This window comes from Bidens hawaiensis, unplaced genomic scaffold (genome assembly GCF_021521415.1).
Source record: "Bidens hawaiensis isolate Kalapana, Puna unplaced genomic scaffold, B.hawaiensis_p1.1 tig00026906_1, whole genome shotgun sequence".
Lineage (NCBI taxonomy): Eukaryota > Viridiplantae > Streptophyta > Magnoliopsida > Asterales > Asteraceae > Bidens > Bidens hawaiensis.
The window spans coordinates 174602-196734 of NW_027494344.1; the positions used below are offsets into that span (position 1 = coordinate 174602).

Consider the following 22133-nt stretch of genomic DNA (forward strand, 5'->3'; position numbering starts at 1 on the left):
TGGTATCAGAGCCAGAATCAACTCCTAAAATTTTCCCTAACCCTAATCGGCATTCATCTGCCTCTCCTCAAATTTTCCAGCCGACGCAATCTCCGGCCTAATTCTCTGCTTCAATGGCACCTATTCTTAATTTTTCTCACCAAGAGAAGACAACCACAATTCCCACAAATTTCCCTTCACTCTCTAACCCACAAATTACGGCTACTGGCGCTCCATGCTTGAATCGTTTCTCACATCTCATAACCTATTTGGTTATATTGATGGTACCGTCCCCTGTCCAGATCAAAAAGTACAAGCTGGCGAGGCTACAACGGACAATCCCAGCTATACTCCTTGGATTTCGAATGACGCTCACATTCGAACTCTCCTTATCTTAACCGTCTCTGAAGAATCATACCAACACATTCAAGGAAAAACCTCCCGTGCCGTCTGGCAGTCTCTAGAACGGGCTTATGCGCCTAGCACCGCCTCACACGAATTTTTTCTCAAAAGCCAACTCCTTCGCATCACCATGAAGGGTGATGAAAAACTAATTGACTACCTATGCAGGGCTCAAGAATGTGCAACTGCACTCGCTAACATTGGAAAACCGGTACTGGACAACGATCTCGTTATGCACACTCTTGCGGGGCTTCGTGAAGAATACAACGCCTTAAAAGGCAGCGTGCTAGGAAGAAACCCTCCCATCTCGTTCAACGAGATCTACTCCCTGCTGTCTGACCATGACTATACAGTCAATAAAACTTTCAGCCCTAATCTTTTGTGAACAGGTCTCACAGGGCAATCTTAACGTAAAATTTATCTCAACAAAGGAACAAATTGCTGACATCTTCACCAAGCCACCGCCCTCACAAAAGTTTGATTTCTTACGGTCCAAGTTACAGATTGCTGACCGCCCTGAACTTGCGGGGGAATATTGAACCGTGATTCTAGCATAGTTTGTTATGATTTGATTTCCATAGTTATCTTTGGTTTCCATAGTTATCTCTTTCTATTGTAGTCTATATATTCCTGATTGTAACTCTTATGATTTATTCAATAAATTACCAATTACAATCTCCTGTTGATAAACCTTGATAACGCCTTTAAGAAGTTCTTTGATGCAGTTATTTATGCAAGGGCAGAATGATAATTATGTATATGGACATAATTATTTTTCCATTTCATATTTCTATCACATAGCATCTGCTGATCTGGAAGATGCTTTCCAAATTAGGTAGACACCCTCTCTTTCTCATTGCAAGATTCTAAGTGAGGGAAAAAGCGTAAAGTGCCCAACCACCAAGAATAGATTTGGTGGCCCTTGGAGTGATGAAAAAAAGGAGAATATTAATATAAGTTCTTCTTTAAGAACCTAAGTAATAGTCCTTGACTACTCAATGTGCCTAAGCAGATTATTTCAACTTGCTGAAAGTAAAGAACAAATATTTGGGTATAAGATATGCTTATTAGGGGTGATAAAGCATATAATTGTGATAATAAAATTAAATGGCAGATTAGCATCCTTACAAGTAGAATTAAAAGTTACGAATGTATGAATTTCCTTATCTTTGATTGCATAGTCAAAATGTTGTAGTTATCATTAAGTTATTTCTCTAAACGCTACGCTAGTTTAACAGCTATACAAGAAACTAGAATAGCTAAAGTAAGAAGGGTCTCATCATTTTTACCGTTTTTTGTACCAGCAAACTGTTGTATCATAGCAATTGATATTTCACCGAGTAGTTTAAGATGTCGCTTAATAATTTGATTATTGATTTTAGTTTATTGTATTCCTTTTTAATAGGCATTCTGATTTCGCTAGATAACTTGATGCTCTTTTATTCTCATCTCTCTTTTCCTTTAAATCAGAATCATGGGAATTGATTCATTTTTCATTTTATGTTCCAAGGATAACGTATAAAACCGTACTGCGGGGTTTTTTTTATTTTTTTATTTTATGGTACTAGATTATGCCACATATATTCAGCTGAAAAGTTTAAATAAAAGAGGAGGATGAGCTCAATTCTGAAATTTGGAATCAGTTTGTAGAATTGCCCTTAGATAAAACTAGGGGACACTTCTTTAGGGGCACCACAAAAATTGTTTCAGAATTGCTTCTTTTCATTTTAACCAAAAACATAACATATATACAAAAACATGTTCGCAAGATTACTGTAACATTTTATTTCTTAAAATTTGATTCAGAATTTCTTCTTTTCACTTGAACATCTTAGTTATTCTCTAAATCTCAGATCTGAATCAGGAAAAAAACTAGTGAAATTCCAACATCATTATCATGATCTTAATAGGGCATTTTGGCAATGTGTGGTTTTCGGTTTAACTTAATCACTTGGTTTCTGTCACCAATATTTAATAAGAAAAGTACATCGATTGACATCCTTCTAAACTGAGCCCAAGAAGGCAAGATGGGCGGGTGGGGCAGGCTGAGTAACAGGTCATAATCTGGTTTAAGTGGAAGCATGTCACTTCTTAATACAAATCTAGATGGGCTGCGGGTTGGGTTGACCTGCAAACACTTTTTTGTCTATTTTTATATAGGGATTATTACAATTTAGGAGGTGCTTTTGGCTATTCCACTTTTAGCTATTTTATAATTAACCCATTTAACCTCTAGATATTATATGTTAGCTATGTCAGGTGTAATGTAGTCGGCAGACTAACACATAGATAATTTTTATTTACTCGTCAGTCGTCTGTATAATCTTCAGTTATAACTAAGCGTCTAAGCATATGAACACATCATTCATTAGCGATCACAAGTGACGTAGCGTGATGATAAAATTGGAAGTCAAACACGTTGATTCTAAGAATACCCGTGAAGAACTTCCCAAAACTCTCAAAAAAGACGTAGATCGTAAATAAGATAAATAATTGAACCTGTTGATTCACACGTATACCAGGATCAATTCTTCCAACTATCGTTGATTCACGAAGAATACCGATAATTAGGTCATTCAAACACTAACACACACTGTGATAGAGAGGAAATGATTTTTTTTATATATTCCAAACCTTATTTTCTTACATTACAAAATCTCAATTATTTAAAAGAAATAGAAAACCATTGGGCTTCTAATAATTAAACCAAAAGACATAAAATATTAATTATAAACTCTTGTAATTCCATAACTCATGTCGTCATTAGTTGGTAAACTTTTGATCTCCCCACATCAACAAGACAATCCATTGAATAATTTATTTTAGTAATTATAGTTGAAAGTTCATAACTGCAGATAAATGGTTAAAATGTAGAATTTCAGTTAGAGAACTGAGTATTTTCTATGCCTCTCAAGTCTCAACAGACCCGTGTTTGTTGGCATATAATCAGCTGAAAGATATAAATATCCTTATCGTGGCACGCTGATGCGGAATTCTTGACATTTTCTTATATCAATGATAAACAGTTTTGATTCATTTACATATGAACTTGTTGATTTAGGTTGAAAGTCTTCCAAAGTCGTTTTTAATGCATACAATCTCTTAAACCACTTTATTCACAGATTTTGATTATATTAATAATATTGATTTTTCTTCTGTGTAGATATGAATTTGATAAGGTAAAAACAGTCCATCCACGTGAATCAGTTTTCAAATCGAGTTGATTGATCTCCATCTTCATCATCGATGTGCCAATCTTTGTAAAAAGCTAGGTATGTCCCTCCTTATTCTACACTACTTACACATTATATGGTTCCAATGTGCGTCTATTATTGTATGTTAATCACTTTCTGTGTTTGTGTGCTTATCTATCGAATTGCACCCTTTTCATATACCTGTTGTGTGCATTTCAAAATATCGTTAGTTGGGCGCTATTGAATTTGAATTGTAGTTGCTTCGGTATCGAAGGGAACTCATTGCAGATTCATATGTGTTAATTTTAATCATGATAGGCATTATTTACTTGGAAAATTCATGAACTATTCATAAATTTGTAGAACACCAAAACGGAAAAGACTGAAGGAACAAAACATGAAATGCCAAAAAGATTTAAGAATTTGGATGCACAATGTTGCAAAGTAAAAAGGTTGACACCTAAGTTACATATCACACATGATATATGACAAGTCACGAAATACAATATGAGTTAATACTAATTCTATGATTCTTTATTGCCCTCAAGTTTATAACACCTTAACAAAAAAAGTTAAATAAATTACACATAACAAACATCACATGGCTAGATAAAATGCCATCTGACATTATGCTTATTCATACTTTCGTAGCTGTTCCTAACTCATAAGTCATAAGTATACCGGAGCTTAAGAAAATGCTCAGATTATGGCTATAGTTGTTGTCCTAGAGCCATATAGCTCTCTCTTTAATGAGCATTGGGACCAGCTTTCCTTTGAGATGCAGACTCATGACCTCATTAGATCCACCAACTAGCTCCTCTCCGATAAATACAGCTGGGACACATGGGTTACACCCTAAGGCTTTCAGTTCCTTCTCTATTTTCTGACCATCTGGGTGCTCATCGAGCTCATAGACAGTTGGGTTTGCCCCAAAGCTACATATAAGTGTTTTAATGGTGTGACATATACAGCAAGAACTCTTGCTGAATATAACCACTGCTCTATCTTTCACCATTCTTGTCACAGTGGCCATTTTGTTTTCTGTATTGGGTTACTTGGGTAGCTATAGGATGCTTGTATGGTATGAGGTTTTGTTTTGAGGAACTTGAATGACCACGGAGGCTATTTATAGATGGACTAGAGGACAAGAAAGGAGGAAAAAGGTGGATACGAGTAGTATCTGGTAATTTCCAAGATTGCCCTTTTACGTTTATCTTAAATGGATAGCCACTGGAGATAGATCGCAAAATCAATGAAATATTATTCTTTAAGATCTTCAATCTTTATTCTTAATTAAGGAATAGTCCTTTCAAGTTTTTATTAAATCACATGGCAGATTGGCATCCTTACAATTAGAATGAAAAGTTATGAATGTGAATATATTCTTATTGAGTGCCTAGTCAAAATTTTGTGCTTATCGAACTAGCTAAAGTGAGAGGCGTCTCATCATTTTAGTTGTTTCCATACCACGGAAACACGCAAGCTGTTATATTATAACAGTTGGCATTTCACTGAGTAGTCACAAAAAAATAAATCATGTTTAAGAGGCTGCGTAGTAATTTTATTAGTGACCAAAATTTTTTGTATTGCGTTTCAGCTGGTTCTCTGATTTCTCTAGAAAACTTGAGGTCTGTCTTGTTCCTGACTGACGACATTCTTTTATTCTCACATCTCTTCTCTTCCTATTCCTTTTCTTTAAATCAGAATCATGGGAAATGGTACATTTTTCCATCTTATGTTCCAAGGATAATGTATTAAACCGTACAACAGGGTATTTGCATTTTTTATTATGTGGTACTAGATTATGCCACATATATTCAGCTGAAAAGGTCAAAATAAAAGAAGAAAAGGATTAGTTCAGTTCTGAAATTTGGAATCATTTTGTAAAACTGGCCATAGATGATTTCTAGCATTCATTTAACCTTGACACCACACCATCTGTTAAACATAGAACCTATAGTTTTTTTATCTTTTGCCTTAAAGTCATTGCGACTTGTTCTTTTGTATGTCACACTATAGTTGCTCAAAGAGTCAAAGTTGTATATAATCTTAGTAGGCTATGAAGTTAATGATCTAGCTAATATAGTATCTATTGTTGGCTACTATATGTAAGAACTTTGAGTATTCATAAGAATTTTAGGTTCTGACATATGATAAGTAGATCTACATTTCTACTTGTTATTCGTTATTTTATCAAATAAAGTGAATATATAAATAGGAATGCATAGTCGACTCCTCGCATAACCTGGCTTTTTTTTGATCTTTTAGATTGGTGGGCTTGCACCATAGATTCTAAGTGAAGGGAAGATAGTGAAAAGGGAGAATATTAAAATAAGTTCTCTGATCAAGTAGTAGTAGTGCATAAAAAATATCATGAAATGATGAAAATCACTCAACAATCAAAGGAATACCTAACATTATTTACTTTATTTTGTTTGGCTCACAGACGCTACTATACATGATGTGCACAAACTTTTTCTTCATATTTGAATGAATAGTTGTGTTTTGTGCATGTTTAGGCATTAAATGTCCAGTTTAACTTTAAATATGACAATTGGTAGTGATAACATAAGTTAATTGAATAATGTCGATTCACATTTAGCTTCAGTTTGTTTGCAAGTCATGAACTTATAAATAATATCATCAACCCCACCTTTTAGCGGAAAAAGTAGTTTTAACTTATAAGTAACATAACTGGCATATACAGATTATATAAAAATTTAAAAAATATTGTGTTAATAATATTTTGAAAAAAAAAAAGCCTGTGTACCAGGTCCATTTGTCACTATATCAAATGAAATGTGACTGGAGGAGAGCCCTGTAACTAATATTCTCTCTTTCGAGGTGATACATATGGAATCCTTCAGGTATCTCGATCGTTATTCTAGGCTATTTAGGTGTTATCTGGTTCCAATGTGCATGCATAACTGTGTGTTAATTGCTTGCTGTGTTTGTGTGTGTGTTCATATGTTGAATTGCATTTTTTTCGTATCGCTTTTGTGTGCATTTTGAAATAGTTAGTTCGAGTCTTCTTCTATGTTATTTGTTATTTGGAAGCAATTGAGTTTGAGTTGTAGCTATTGCTTCTACATGAACTCAGTGCGAATTCATATTTGTTCATTTGATTCACTTGGAAAATTCATGACCTAGCCATAAATTTAGTTATAAATGTTCAAACAATTAAGAATTTAGAGGCACAATGTTGCAAAGTAAAAGGTTGACACCAAAGTACACATATCATATATGATATATGGCATGTCACAAAATGCAAACTTTCTATTTCTATGAATTTTTTATTGCTCTCAAGTTTATAATAACAAAAAAAGGTTTAAGGCCAAATAAATTACACATATCATATACACATGGCTAGATAAAATGCCATCTGACTTAATGCTTATTCATGCTCTCATAGTTGTTCCTAACTCATAAGTATACCAAAGCTTAAGAAAATGCTCAATTTAGGGCTATAGTTGTATTACAGCCATATTGCCCTCTCTTTAATGAGCATCGGGACCAACTTTCCTTTGAGATGCAGACTCATGACCTCATTGGATCCACCAACCAGCTCCTGTCCGATAAATACAGCCGGGACACATGGCTTACACCCTAAGGCTTGCAGCTCCTTCTCAATTTTCTGACCGTCCGGGTGTTCGTCGAGCTCATAGACAGTTGGGTTTGCCCCAAAGCTACATATGAGTGTTTTGATGGTGTGGCATATACAGCAAGAACTTTTGCTGAATATAACAACTGCTCTATCTTTCACCAATCTTGACACAATGCCCATTTTGTTTTCTCTATTGGATAACTGTAATAAGCGTAAGATGCTTTTATGGTATGAGTTTTTGTTTTGAGGAACTTGAATGGCCGTGGAGGCTATTTATAGATGGACTAGATGACAAGAAAGGAGGGAAAAGGTGGATACAAGTAGTATTCGGTAATTTCCCAGATTGCCCTTTTACGTTTATCTTAAATGGAATGCCACAGGAGATAGATTGCAAAATGCCAAAATCAATAGAATAATATTCTAATGATGGTCATTGATATCTTTTAAGATCTTTCTTTATATCTCTTATATTATAGGATACCGAGTGATTCTTAGTTAAGCTGTTTTTTTTCCTACAAGCATTTAAGGAATAGTCCTTACAATTGTGATAAATCATATATTTGAGATAATTAAATCACATGGAAAATTAGCATCCTTACAAGTAGAATGAAAAGTTATGAATGTGGATATATTCTTATTGAATGCTTAGGCAAAATATTGTGGTTATCGTTAAATTATTTCTCCACACGCCATGCTAGTTTAACACCTATACAAGGAATCAGAATAGCTAAAGTGAGAGGGGTCTCACCAGTTTGTACCAACCATAGTTGTCAATAGCGAATAGCGGTAAATAGCGATCGCTATTTCATATTTAGCGATAAAGGTGTAGAAATATTTAAGAAAATAATAAGGGTTTATATTCACAAAATAAGCTTTTACGGTGGAGCTTGTGGAAGGTGTAGCTATTTGGTCGATAAACAAGCCCAAATAACAGGTTTCTACAATTTTTTATATTAAAAAATAAAAAAAACTCTAAATACCGCTATAATCACTATTGAACCGTGATTCTAGCATAGTTTGTTATGATTTGATTTCCATAGTTATCTTTGGTTTCCATAGTTATCTCTTTCTATTGTAGTCTATATATTCCTGATTGTAACTCTTATGATTTATTCAATAACAATTACCAATTACAATCTCCTGTTGATATGGTATCAAGAGCCAGAATCAACTCCTAAAATTTTCCCTAACCCTAATCGGCATTCATCTGCCTCTCCTCAAATTTTCCAGCCGACGCAATCTCCGGCCTAATTCTCTGCTTCAATGGCAGCTATTCTTAATTTTTCTCACCAAGAGAAGACAACCCACAATTCCCACAAATTTCCCTTCACTCTCTAACCCACAAATTACGGCTACTGGCGCTCCATGCTTGAATCGTTTCTCACATCTCATAACCTATTTGGTTATATTGATGGTACCGTCCCCTGTCCAGATCAAAAAGTACAAGCTGGCGAGGCTACAACGGACAATCCCAGCTATACTCCTTGGATTTCGAATGACGCTCATATTCGAACTCTCCTTATCTCAACCGTCTCTGAAGAATCATACCAACACATTCAAGGAAAAACCTCCCGTGCCGTCTGGCAGTCTCTAGAACGGGCCTATGCGCCTAGCACCGCCTCACACGAATTTTTTCTCAAAAGCCAACTCATTCGCATCACCATGAAGGGTGATGAAAAACCAATTGACTACCTATGCAGGGCTCAAGAATATGCCACTGCACTCGCTAACATTGGAAAACCGGTACTGGACAGCGATCTCGTTATGCACACTCTTGCGGGGCTTCGTGAAGAATACGCCTTAAAAGGCAGCGTGCTAGGAAGAAACCCTCCCATCTCGTTCAACGAGATCTACTCCCTGCTGTCTGACTATGACTATACAGTCAATAAAACTTTCAGCCCGTTGCAGCATCAGCTTCAAAACCTTCAACTAGCTGCTTCTCAACTAAGCTATCAACTGCAGCCCAACCCCTCACAACCTCAGGCCTATTTTGGATCTCGATTTTCCAATAATAACCGAACTGGCCGAAACAATAGGGGTCGGGGTAATTCTCGTGGTTCTTTCAATCCACGCTCTAGAGACAATAGTGGCACAAGGCAGTTCTCTTGGGCTTCAACTCAAAACACCGTCTATGGCCATTGCAATCGGTGTGGAATAGCCCATTACCATCTCAGTGTCCGAATCAACCCAATCAATAGCCACGGTCTGCTCCTCAGGCCAACTTCACTGCTTTTTCGGATGTTGCTTCTTCTTCCGGAAGTGCTTGGAAACCCGACACTGGTGCCACACATCACGCCACACTAGACTTATTGAACATGGACAATTCTGAGGCATATTATGGTAGCGATTCCTTACTTATTGGCAATGGTTCCTCTATACCAATTTTTCGTATCGGATCCTCAAAAATCCACTCGTCTAATAAAACCTTTAATCTTTCTGATATTCTTCATGTTCCCAAACTTAAACAAAATCTTTTATCTGTTCAAAAATTTTGCCTTGACAATGATGTCTTTTTTGAATTTCATTCATCTTATTTTCTTGTGAAGGACGAGTCTACCCGAACTACCCTCCTCACGGCCCCAGTGAGCAAGGCTTGTACTCTATTCGCCTTCCTCAACTCAAGAATCTACCCAAGGTTGCTTTTACTGCTGTCAAGGCTTCATCGGATGTTTGGCATCAACGCTTAGGACATCCACATGCTCAAGTTTTTAATTCCATTGTTTCCCATTGTTATTTACCAGTTTCTAATAAATTGTCAAAACAGTTATGCTCTTCTTGTCAAATGGGCAAGTCATCTAAATTACACTTATCTGAATCAAATTTTCGTAGTAATAATATTTTGGATCTTATATATTGTGATGTTTGGGGCCCTACCCCGTCACCATCTATTGACGGTCAACGTTATTTCTTGTTATGTGTTGACCATCATACTCGTTACATGTGGCTTTACCCCTTATCTCAAAAATCTGATGTCTATGCCATCTTGACCAATTTCATCACCATGGTTGAACGCCAGTTCAACACAAAATTAAAATGCATCCAATCGGATTGGGGTGGTGAGTTTCGTCCACTTGCTACTCTCTGCCGCAACCTTGGGATTCTTCACCATCGTTCTTGTCCTCACACAAGTGAGCAGAACGGTTTTGTGGAACGTAGACATCGACATGTTGTAGAAACGGGTCTTTCTCTCATGGCCCAGTCTCACCTCCCTCCGCGGTTTTGGCATTTTGCTTTTGAAACCGCGGTCTATCTAATTAACCGCCTGCCCTCCCGTGTGTCCTTAAACAAATCTCCGTTTGAGCACACTTATGGCCGGAAACCAGATTACTCCTTCCTACGGGTGTTTGGTTCTCAGTGTTTCCCATATCTTCGTCCTTACAACCACCACAAAATCGAATTTCGTTCCACGCCTTGCGTGTTTCTAGGCTATAGCCCTTCCCATCACGGCTATCGGTGTTTCGATCCTCTCACCGAGCGCACTTACATTGCTCACCATGTTCGTTTTAACGAACAACTCTTTCCATATGCTCCACGGGGGGATTTGCCATCTATCTAGGCTCTAATCTTGTCTCTTGGTCGGCTAAAAAGCAGAAAACGGTCTCTCGCTCTTCAACTGAATCGGAATATAAAGCCATCGGCGACACTGTTGCAGAACTGATTTGGCTAAAATCACTCCTTCAAGAACTTGGTTTGGACAGTGGAGCTCCCACTCTTTGGTGCGACAATCTTGGTGCTACTTATCTCACTGCTAATCCAGTTTTTCATGCCCGCACCAAACATGTGGAAGTCGATTACAATTTTGTTCGCGAACAGGTCTCACAGGGCAATCTTAACGTAAAATTTATCTCAACAAAGGAACAAATTGCTGACATCTTCACCAAGCCACTGCCCTCACAAAACTTTGATTTCTTACGGTCCAAGTTACAGATTGCTGACCGCCCTGAACTTGCGGGGGAATATTGAACCGTGATTCTAGCATAGTTTGTTATGATTTGATTTCCATAGTTATCTTTGGTTTCCATAGTTATCTCTTTCTATTGTAGTCTATATATTCCTGATTGTAACTCTTATGATTTATTCATTAACAATTACCAATTACAATCTCCTGTTGATAATCACGCTATATGTTTTAGAAATCGCTTAGTAATTTGATTAGTGATAAAACTTTATTTTATTCTTTAAAAAACATGAGGTCTATCTTATTCCAGACTTGCACTATTCTTTTATTCACACTTCTCCTCTCTTCCTATTCTTTTTATTTAGATCAGAATCATGGGATTTCATACATTTTTCCATCTTATGTTACAAGGAAAGTGTATAAAACTGTACAACAGGGAATGTAAATTTCTTATTCTCTGGTATTAGAGTATACCACATGAATCATAGAATAAATTTGGAATCAATTTGTAGAACTGCCCTTAGATAAAGCTAAGGGACACTTGCTTAGGGGCAACGGCTTACATGATATCTACCATTCAGTTAACCTAGACACCACACCTTCTATTAAACGTAAAATGCTTAGTTTTCAATCTTGCCTTACATTCATTGCCACTTGTTCTGTTGTACATGGCAACTAGATCCCACATTTCTTTTTGTTATTTGGTATTTATTAAATAAAGTGAAGGGTATATATGGGATACATCTAGGAATGCATAGTCGAGTCCTTACATAACATATCTTTTCTGATTATTTAGATTTGTGGGCTTGTTATTCCCCCACTTTTCCCACTTCCAGAAAAGACAATGAATGCCAACCCAAAACTTTATATTTTTTATTAATTCTTTTTCTAGGTGTCGGTGAGATTAGAGAAATCCTCTAGTAAGGAAAAGTGGCTAGATAGCACACAAAACATACGCACGAAAACACATTCACGAGATTACTGTAAAATTTTATTCTCACAATCTTGGGTCAGAGTCAACAATAAACTAGTTAATTCCTGCGTCAGTTATCATGATGTTTGTTTTCTCTTTAACAAGTCGAGGTATGTATGCTTTGTGCAAGTGATTTACTGAGATGCACTATTTTTTTTTCTGTGTCCAACTTGTGATTATATAACAATTTTAATGTTAAACGAGTGTAGGTTATCCATCCGTAGTTTCTCTTTAATTTATAAGTAATGACCATCAAACGTTTATATTTCTAAATAAATTAGTTTCTATAAGTTTCAAATGTCAGAAGGGACATTTAAATCAGCTTTTGCTACATCAAAAAGATTGTTTTGTCCGAATGGACTGGATAATGAATTTGTGATAATGTAATTAGAAAGTAATATTAGAAAGTAATGACAGTCCTTCTAAACTGAGCCTGAGGCAGCAAGATGAGCGGGTGGGGCAGCCTAAGTAACAGGTCAAAATGTGGAACTGGGTTGACTTCTAAGCACTTCTCTTTAAAGTTTATTACATCTGGATATCATATTTAGGCCTTTAGCGAGAGTTTACCTCCAATACACAGACAATAGAAAGAGATACCGTGTAAGGGCAGATCCAGAATGAGCCACCTAATTAATGATAACCATATTTGGATTTCAGGTGTAATGCAGTATGCAGACTAACTCATAGAAGAAGTTAATCTACTTGTAGGTCACCTGAGTAATCCTCAGTTATAACTACACATAGGAACATTCCATTTTTAGTGACTACAAGACAATCCGTTGAATAATTTATATTAGTAACCATAGTTGAGATAACAGAGTTGGAGATAAATGGTTAAAAAATAGAATTTCAGTTATAGACCTGAGTATTTTTTATGCCTCTCAATAGCCTGTGTTAGTTGGCATATAATCAGCTGAAAGCTAATAAAAACCCATATTTTGGCACGCTGATGTTGCATTCTTGGCATTTTATTATTTATATTAATGATAAGCAAGTTCTAGCCGTGAAGTAAAATTTACCAGAGGAAATGATCTCTAATAGTGCCTCCAGGATATGTTTCATTTTATTTCAAAACTTTCAATTATGTTGAAAGTCCTCCAAAGAATAATTTTAATCATAGATTTTGATTATTTTAGTATTATTGTTTTTTTATTTGTGTTAGATTATATAAATTAGATAAGTTATTAGCCAAGTATCAGTATCTAGCCTAATGGGCCATAGTGTTTACTTTAGAAGCTCCCCCCCTTTCTCTATGCACGCCCTTTTTATGATGATATACACAAGTCACAAGGCATATACAACAATTATTACTTCATTTATGTCTTATCTTACATTTTACAATCATTATTAATCCACTAATAGGAATAAGCTGAAAATAAACAAAAACGTTTTGACGGGTGAACAAAATCCAACCCTGTCATAGACACAAAAGAAAAAGAAAAAAAAAGGACACTTAAAGAAAAGATGGCCAAAAAATGAGGGCCGTCTTTCCTGCTCTAACAACTGCAGAAGCATCAAACTGCTCCTATAGTTGTATTAACATATTCTTAAACACAGAAGCATAAAACTCTTAACTCTATACTATAAGAACTTAAAACACATTCTTAAACAAGTTTCACTAGACCCATATAGCATTAGCCCGTAGTAGCAATGGCACCAACTGACCCTTCAAATGAAGTGCCATTATCTCATTGGCCCCGCCAATCAGCTCCTGTCCTATGAATACAGCTGGCACACTTGGCTTAAACCCTAATGCCTTGAGTTCCTTCTCTATCTGACTCCCCTGTGGATGCTCATCTAACTCGTAAACAGTCGGATTTGCTCCAAAACTGCTTATCAGTGTCTTAATTGTGTGGCACATGCAGCAAGAGCTCTTACTGAATATAACCACTGACCTTTCATTCACCAAAGCTGAAACCATAGCCATCTTTTGAAGCTTAAGAGATTAATACTCAAAGCAAGAGTAAATTCGGTAAGAGATCGAAAGTTGAGATTTTGTTGTGACTAAATTGAGCTCTTGCTAATGCTATTTATAGATAGTAGGTCTTGCTTGATATTGGAAAGTAGATATTCCTTTTCACAAAAAGATGCCAAATTATCTTTTATTTGGCTTCACAAAGGTTTGATATTCCAAAAGTGGTCATTCATATCTTTTTAAGATCTCCAATCTTGATAGCTCTTATTTTATAGGGATACCATCATACCAACTCTTTTTTAATTAAGTTGTTTTTTTTCCTAACAGTCGTTGACTCCAATAAGCTAGATGCGCTCCTAGTCAATGTGCGTAGGCAGATTAATTCAACTTGTGCCGAAAGTTATGAAAAAATAAATATGTGGATAAAAGATATATTTATCAGGGGTGAAAAGTTAAATCATATTGCAGATTGGTATCCTACAAGTAGAATGAAAAGTTATGTCTTATGAATGTGAATATATTCTTATTAAGTGCTTAGTCAAAATATTGTACGTATCATTAAAGGGAGAGGGGTCTCATCATCTTAACTGTTTTTGTACCAACATGCAAGCTGTAAGATCAAGATCATAACAGTTGATCTTTCACTAAGTGGTCACAAGTAAATTAATAATTAGATATGTGTTAAAAAGTTATTGTTTACATTTTCATCAGGCGCTCTAATATCTCTGGAAAATTCGAGGTCCATCTTATTCCAGACTAACGATATTCTTTTATTCTCACATCTCTTCTCTTCCCATTCTTTTCCTTTAAGTCAGAGTCAGAGTCATGGGCATTGGTACATTTTTCCATCTTATGTTCCAAGGATAATGTATAAAACCGTACAGCATGGTATTTTACCTTTCTTATATTCTAGTTTTAGGTTATGCCACATATATTCAGCTAAAAAGTCGGAAAAAAAAGGAAAAGGGGAGAAAAGGATGAGCTCAGTTCTGAAATGTGGAATCAATTTTTGTAGAAATGGCCATAGATAAAGCTAAGGGACACTTGTTTAGGGGCACTGACGTACATGGTATCTACCATTTAATAAACTTGGACACCAAACCATCTATTAAACATATAATCTTCAATTTCTTATCTTTTGCCTTACCTTCATTGCAACTTGTTCTGTTTTATGTCACACTTTGCAAGTTATGAAGTTAGTGATCTAGCTATAACTCACTAATATATTTCTTTGGCTAATATATCTATGAATGTTTTTGTTTTAAGTTTTCATAAGAACAGTTGGTTTTGACACATGAGTACATGACAACTAGATCTACATTTCTATTTGTTATTTGGTATTCATCAAATAATCTGAAGGGTGTATATGGGGATATAAACAAGTATGCATAGTCGAGTCCTAACATAACATGTCTTTTTTGTTTTTTTAGATTGGTGGGCTTGTTATTCCCTCACGTTTCCCACTTACAGAAAAGGACTAAGGATGCCAAAAAGCTTTATATTTCTTATTAATGTTTTTTTTCTCTAGATGTGGGTGAGATAAGAAAATTCCTCTTAAGGAAAAGTGACTAGACAGCACGTATAACATATATATGAAAACACGTTTACAAGATTACTATTAAATCTTATATCCTTAAAAACTGTTTCAGAATTTCTTTATCACTTGAAGATTTTAGTTATTCTTGAAATCTCGGATCAGAATCATAAATAAAATCGTGAATTCCACCATCAGTTATCGTGATCTTAACAGGCAGTGATGTGTTGTTTTCTGTTTTAACTTAACCACTTGGTTTTGTTAGTGGTATGTTTGCTTTACGCCAGTGATTTACCTAGATGCTTTTTTATTATTGTGTCCAACTTGAGATTATATAACAATGTCAATGTTAACAAGCGTAGGTTATCCATCTGTAGCTTCTTTTACTTCAATATATAAGTAATCACCATCAAACGTTTTAGATTTCATGTAATACACTCCTCTAGTCGTCCATAAGTTTCAAATTTCTAAAAGAAAACTTCTTTTGTTTCAAGTTGCCCTATGGATAATAATTAGAAATACTGAAGTCAGGCTGGTTCTTACCCAAAATTCAAAAAGAAAAAAAATCTGTATTTACTAGCAGCCCTTCTGAAAGGAGCCCGCTAAGTGTAATCTTGAGAGGCGGCAAGATGGGCGGGCAAGGCAGGCATGCCACTTTTTAGTAGAAATCTAAAAGGGCAGCAGGTCGGGTTGGGTTGACCTACAAACACTAACGCTGTGTTCCTGAGTATAACTTAAAGAAAGAAAGGAAAGGAAAGGGATGGAAAAAACAAAAGAGGTGTGTTCCTGAGTTTTTTTTATGGAAGGAAATAACAAAAAGGGTGTTCCAGAGATTCATTTAAGGAAAGAAAGGAAAGGAAAGGAGGATGTTTGAAGAGTAAATTGAAAGGAAAGTGTTTCTTGCCAAATTGGAAGGAAAGTGAAAGGGAAAGGAAAAGAAAAGAGTAGAATGGAAAGGAAAAACTTTCAGTCGATTTTAGTTAAAAAGTGAAACTGCAAATAAATGGTTAGAAAGTAGAATTATAGTTAGAGAACTGAGTATTTTTATGCATCTCAACAGTCCCGTGTTTGTTCATGCTGCTGTGTTTCCCTGTAAAGGTCATGAACTTGTTTTGGGTTGTTTTCTAATATTTTAAACGGGTCAAATGGGATGGACAAGTCAATTAGGTTGAAAGTCTTCCAAAGTTATTTTTAATGCATAGAACCTCCTTAACCATTTTATTTACAGATTTTAATTATTTTAATAATACTTTTCTTTTCTGTTTATATTATATTAGTTAGATAAGGTATTAGCTCAGTATGCTTAGATTAATGGGCCCTAGGGTTTACTTTATAAGTGGTCCTCTCCATGATGTAATATACACAAGATATATACATACAATAGTTATTACTTTATTTTTACCTCACATTACATTTTGCAATCATTATTACTATTATAAAAAACAGAAAATGAACAAAAAAGTGTTGGTGTGTGAACAAAATCCAACCCTGTCATGGACACAAAAAAAAAGAAAAAAAAGACACCAAAACAAACGAGGGCGTCTTTCCTGCTTTAACAACTACAGAAGCGTCAAACTGCATCTGTAGTTGATTAACATAACTCTTAACTCTATACTATAAAAACTTTAAAACTTTTTCTTGAACAAGGTTCACCAAGCCCATATAGCATTAGCCCGGAGTAGCAACGGCACCAACTGACCCTTCAAATGAAGTGCCATTATCTCGTTGGCCCCACCAATCGGCTGTTGCCCTATGAACACAGCTGGCACACTTGGCTTAAACCCTAATGCCTTGAGTTCCTTCTCTATCTGACTCCCCTTTGGATGCTCATCTAACTCGTAAACAGTCGGATTTGCTCCAAAACTGCTTATTAGTGTCTTAATTGTGTGGCACATGCAGCAAGAGTTCTTACTGAATATAACCACTGACCTTTCATTCACCAAAGCTGAAACCATAGCCATCTCTTGATGCTAAAGAAATTAGATAAGTTGGTAATGCTTGATATTGGAAAGTTGAGATTTTGTTGTGACTAAGTTAGCTCTTGCTAAAGCTATATATAGAGAGATAGTAGGTCTTGCTTGATATTGGAAAAGACAGATTCCTATTTCACAAAAGATACCGTACTATCATTTATCTGGCTTCACAAATTGTTTGATATTACCATCATAGTGTACTATAACAAGTTGTATATATCTGCCTATATTGATATGCACATCAGCATCTTATATGTAGAATAACGTCTTTAACCTTGATAGAGCCTTTAAGAGGTTCTTCCTAGCAGTTATTTATGCAAGGACGGTTTGGTAATTTACTAATTAATTATGCATTTGATTATCAATATCTTTCTTTTTCATATTTCTATCACATAGCATCTGCTGATCTGGAAGATGATTTCCAAATTGGGTATACACCCTCCCTTTTCCTCAATGCATGATTCTTAGTGAGAGTAAAAAGTGAAAAGTGCCCAACAACAAAGAATAGATTTGGTAGGCACCGGAGTGGTGAAAAGAGAGAGAATATTAAAATAAGTTGTCTGATCAAGTAGTTGTGCATGAAAATATCGCGTGATGATGAAAATCACTCAACGATCAATCAAATACCTAACATTATTTACTTTATTCGTTTGGCTCATAAACGTGATGAAAATCACTCCACAATCAAACAAAGACCTAACATTATTTACTTTATTCTTTTGGCTCTTAAACGCAATACATGACGTGGACAAAATTTATTTCACATTCAAATGAATCGTTATGAATCATACATGTTTAGGCATTGTTGTTTGATTTTAACTTTGAATATGACAACTGGTTGTGATCACATAAGTTACCAGAATAATGTCGATTGTCGATTCACATTTCCATTTAACTTGTTTGCAGGTCGTGAACTTATGAATAATATATGAAACTGACAGAAAATTAGTATCTTGCACCCTATTCTATAATAAACAGTTAGAAACCGGTAATTTGTTTTAGGACTTGTGTCATCTAAGTTGAAACTAGCTTTTACCTGATTAGCAATGGCCCGAGATTTTAATCATCAAATCAGTGTAGGGTGTTGCTGTTATGTTGTGGTCTCCGATCCATCATGGGTCGGGTCCGGTTTAGACGAATAGACAGAATTAGGAGATTAAGCTGTTTGAGTTTTGGCCAAGCCCAAAAGCTCTAATCAGGCCCAGTTTAGTTAAAGGGTTAAACCCTAATTGTCTAGTCTATATATTCTCTCCTGTACTTGTAAGTTGGTATCACTCAATAATAAGAAAACCCTAGTTATCGACAGTGGACGTAGGTCATACACCGTGACCGAACCACTTAAATCCTTGTGTCTCTTTCGTTTATTCTTTCGGTTTTACTATTGTATTCGTGTTTGTGTGTGACTCCGAACCTAACAATTGTTATCAGAGCCTGGTTCTCGATTATACACACAGTTCCGTCGCCGCTACTCCGCTGCTACAGTTCCACCGCCGCTACAGTACCGCCGCCGCCGCTACAGTACCGCGCCGCCGCTACAGTACCGCCGCCGCCGCTACAGTTCCGCCGCCGCTGATTAGGGTTCCGCAGCTGCTGGTTCGTTTTTTCTGATCAGTTTCCAGTCCTTTTATTCCTTGGGTAGTTTGGTTGTTTGCTGTAATCAAAACTCAGTTTGGATAATGGCTGAGGACGGAAAGATCAAGATTGAGAAGTTTGATGGTCAGGATTTTGGATGGTGGAAAATGCAAATTGAGGATTTGCTATGTCAGAAAGACTTAATGGAAGCACTAGAAGAGAGGAAACCGGAAAGTATGAAAGATGATGAGTGGAAGGTACTTGACAGAAAAGCCATAGCTGTTATTAGACTCTCACTAGCTAAGAATGTGGCATTCAATATTGTAAATGAAACTACCACGTATGGTCTTATGAAAGCCTTGTCAAATATGTATGAAAAGCCTTCTGCATCAAACAAGGTATTTCTGATTAGACAGCTAGTTAACACCAGAATGAAGGAAGGGGCATCTGTTACCTCTCATGTTAATGACTTCAACACTATTATTTCTCGTTTGTCTTCTGTTGATATCAAGTTTGATGATGAAGTTCAAGCGTTACTCTTGTTATCCTCGTTACCCGAAAGTTGGTCAGGGACTGTTACTGCAGTTAGTAGTTCTTCTGGGAATACTAAGCTTACTTTTGAAGGAGTCCGGGATTTGATTTTAGGGGAGGACATAAGAAGAAAGAATTCTGGTGAGACATCTAGTTCTATATTGAGCACCGAAGGGAGAGGTAGGAGAAGAGAGAAAGGTAATGGCAGGGGTAGGTCAAAGTCTAGAAGAAGAAGTCAGTCAAAGCCCAGAAAAGACATTGAGTGTTGGAATTGCAAAGAAATGGGGCATTTCAGAAACCAATGCCCTAACCCCTCAATTTCAAAAGAAAAGAAAGAATCTAAGAAGGAAGTTAATCTGGCCACCGGTTCAGATGATTCAGAAGGTTCAGAAGAGACTCTTATCTGCTGTGTTGAAGAATCAACAGATTCATGGATTATGGATTCTGGTGCATCTTTTCATGCCACTTATAGCACGAAGAAGATGAAGAATCTCCGAACAGGTAATTTTGGTAAAGTTCGTTTGGCTAATAATCATGCTGTTGATATCACGGGGATGGGGGATATTGAACTAAAAACTTAATTCGGCACCTCATGGACTCTAAAGGATGTTCGGGTCGTTCCTAGCCTTAGAAGAAAGCTAATTTCTGTTGGGCAGTTAGATGACCAAGGATATGATGTTATGTTTGGTGGGGGTAAATGGAAAGTTGTGAAAGGGAATCTTGTGATCGCCAGAGGTAAAAAGAAGGGCACTTTATACATGGTTGAAATTCCAGCTGATGGGGTAAATGCAGTGACCAGTGGACCGAGTCAGTCTAGTTTGTGGCACCAACGACTCGGCCACATGAGTGAAAAAGGGATGAAAATGCTCGTTGCTAGAGGAAAAATTCCAGAACTGAAGAAGGTTGAATCTGAATTTTGTGAACCATGTGTTTTCGGTAAAAAGAAGAAAGTATCTTTTGTGAAGACCGGAAAACAACCGAAAGCTCAGAAATTGGAGCTTATTCACTCTGATGTCTATGGACCAACTTCAGTCTCTTCTTTGGGAGGATCGCACTATTATGTCACCTTCATTGATGATTCGACACGCAAGGTATGGGTTTACTTTCTTAAAAATAAATCTGATGTTTTTGATACTTTTAAGAAATGAAAAACTGCTGTTGAATTGGAAACTGATTTGAAGGTGAAATGCTTGAAGTCGGATAACGATGGTGAATACGTTAGCAAAGAATTCCGTGATTATTGTGAAGAGTACGGTATTCGGATGATCTTTACAGTCCCTGGCACTCCTCAATAAAATGGAGTGGCAGAACGAATGAACAGGACGTTAAATGAAAAGGCAAGAAGTATGAGACTTAATGCCGGGCTTCCAAAGACGTTCTGGGCAGATGCAGTTAACACTGCAGCTTATTTAATTAACCGGGGATTGTCAGTACCGCTGGGTTTCAAGACACCAGAAGAAGAGTGGAAAGGTAAAGCTGCAGATTATAAGCATTTGAAAGTCTTTGGGTGTAGCGCTTATGATCTAGTGAAAAATGACAAGCTTGATGCTAAAGCTAAAAAATATGTTTTCATTGGATATGGGTCAAACGAAATGGGCTACAGGCTTTGGGATTTAGAAAGCAGAAAAGTAGTCAGAAGCAAGCATGCAACTTTTAATGAGGCTGAGTTATACAAAGATAGAAACACTTCAAAATCAAGGGTTCAGAAAGAGCAGGTTGAATATGAAATTGATGCTCAGAAAAAGACAGTTGAGTCAGCTACCGAACCCGAGACAGAAACTGAAGAAACCACAGTTCCTGAATTTGAAGATGATGATATTGGTGGAAATGAAGAGTCAGAGGGAGTCTCTGACAGTGGGAGTTCAGAGTCTGAGGATGAACAGTCTCCACAAGAACCTGACCCGCCTCAGCACTGGGTTAGGAGGTCCACCAGAGTTTCTAAACAGCCGGTACGTTACAAACCTTCAGTTAATTATCTCCTTTTAACTGAAAATGGTGAGCCAGAGAGTTATTATGAAGCACTTAAGTTGAAAGATTCGCTCCAGTGGGAGCATGCTATGAAGGAGGAGATGAACTCTTTGAGTAAAAACCAGACATGGGTTTTAACCAAGTTTCCACCAGATAAAAGAGTTCTACAGAATAAATGGGTCTATAGAGTCAAGGAAGAACATGATGGGTCTAAACGATACAAAGCTCGTTTAGTGGTCAAGGGTTTCCAGCAAAAGAAGGGAATTGATTATAATGAAATATTCTCTCCAGTTGTGAAGATGACCACCATCAGATTGATCTTAAGTATTGTTGCTGCAGAAAATTTACATCTAGAGCAATTAGATGTTAAGACAGCATTTTTACATGGTGATCTTGACGAGGAGATCTATATGGCACAACCTGAGGGATTTCAGGTTGCCGGGAAAGAAAAATGGGTCTGCAAATTGAAGAAAAGCTTGTATGGTCTGAAGCAGGCACCTAGGCAATGGTACCTAAAGTTTGATGATTTTATGGTGAGAACTGGGTACAAGAAATGCGAGGCCGACCATTGCTGCTACTTAACGAAGTTT

At 36.5% G+C, this 22133-nt stretch overlaps 4 pseudogenes; all 4 read right to left on the reverse strand.

Annotated features, from left to right (window-relative positions):
- Positions 1 to 4100: 4100 nt before the first annotated feature.
- LOC143574400 (monothiol glutaredoxin-S2 pseudogene) lies at positions 4101 to 4628 on the reverse strand (annotated as a pseudogene).
- Positions 4629 to 7050: 2422 nt separating this feature from the next.
- On the reverse strand, positions 7051 to 7419 carry LOC143574410 (monothiol glutaredoxin-S2 pseudogene; annotated as a pseudogene).
- Positions 7420 to 13426: 6007 nt separating this feature from the next.
- Positions 13427 to 14096, reverse strand: LOC143574402 (monothiol glutaredoxin-S2 pseudogene; annotated as a pseudogene).
- Positions 14097 to 16906: 2810 nt separating this feature from the next.
- Positions 16907 to 17510, reverse strand: LOC143574403 (monothiol glutaredoxin-S2 pseudogene; annotated as a pseudogene).
- Between the last annotated feature and the right edge of the window lie 4623 nt (positions 17511 to 22133).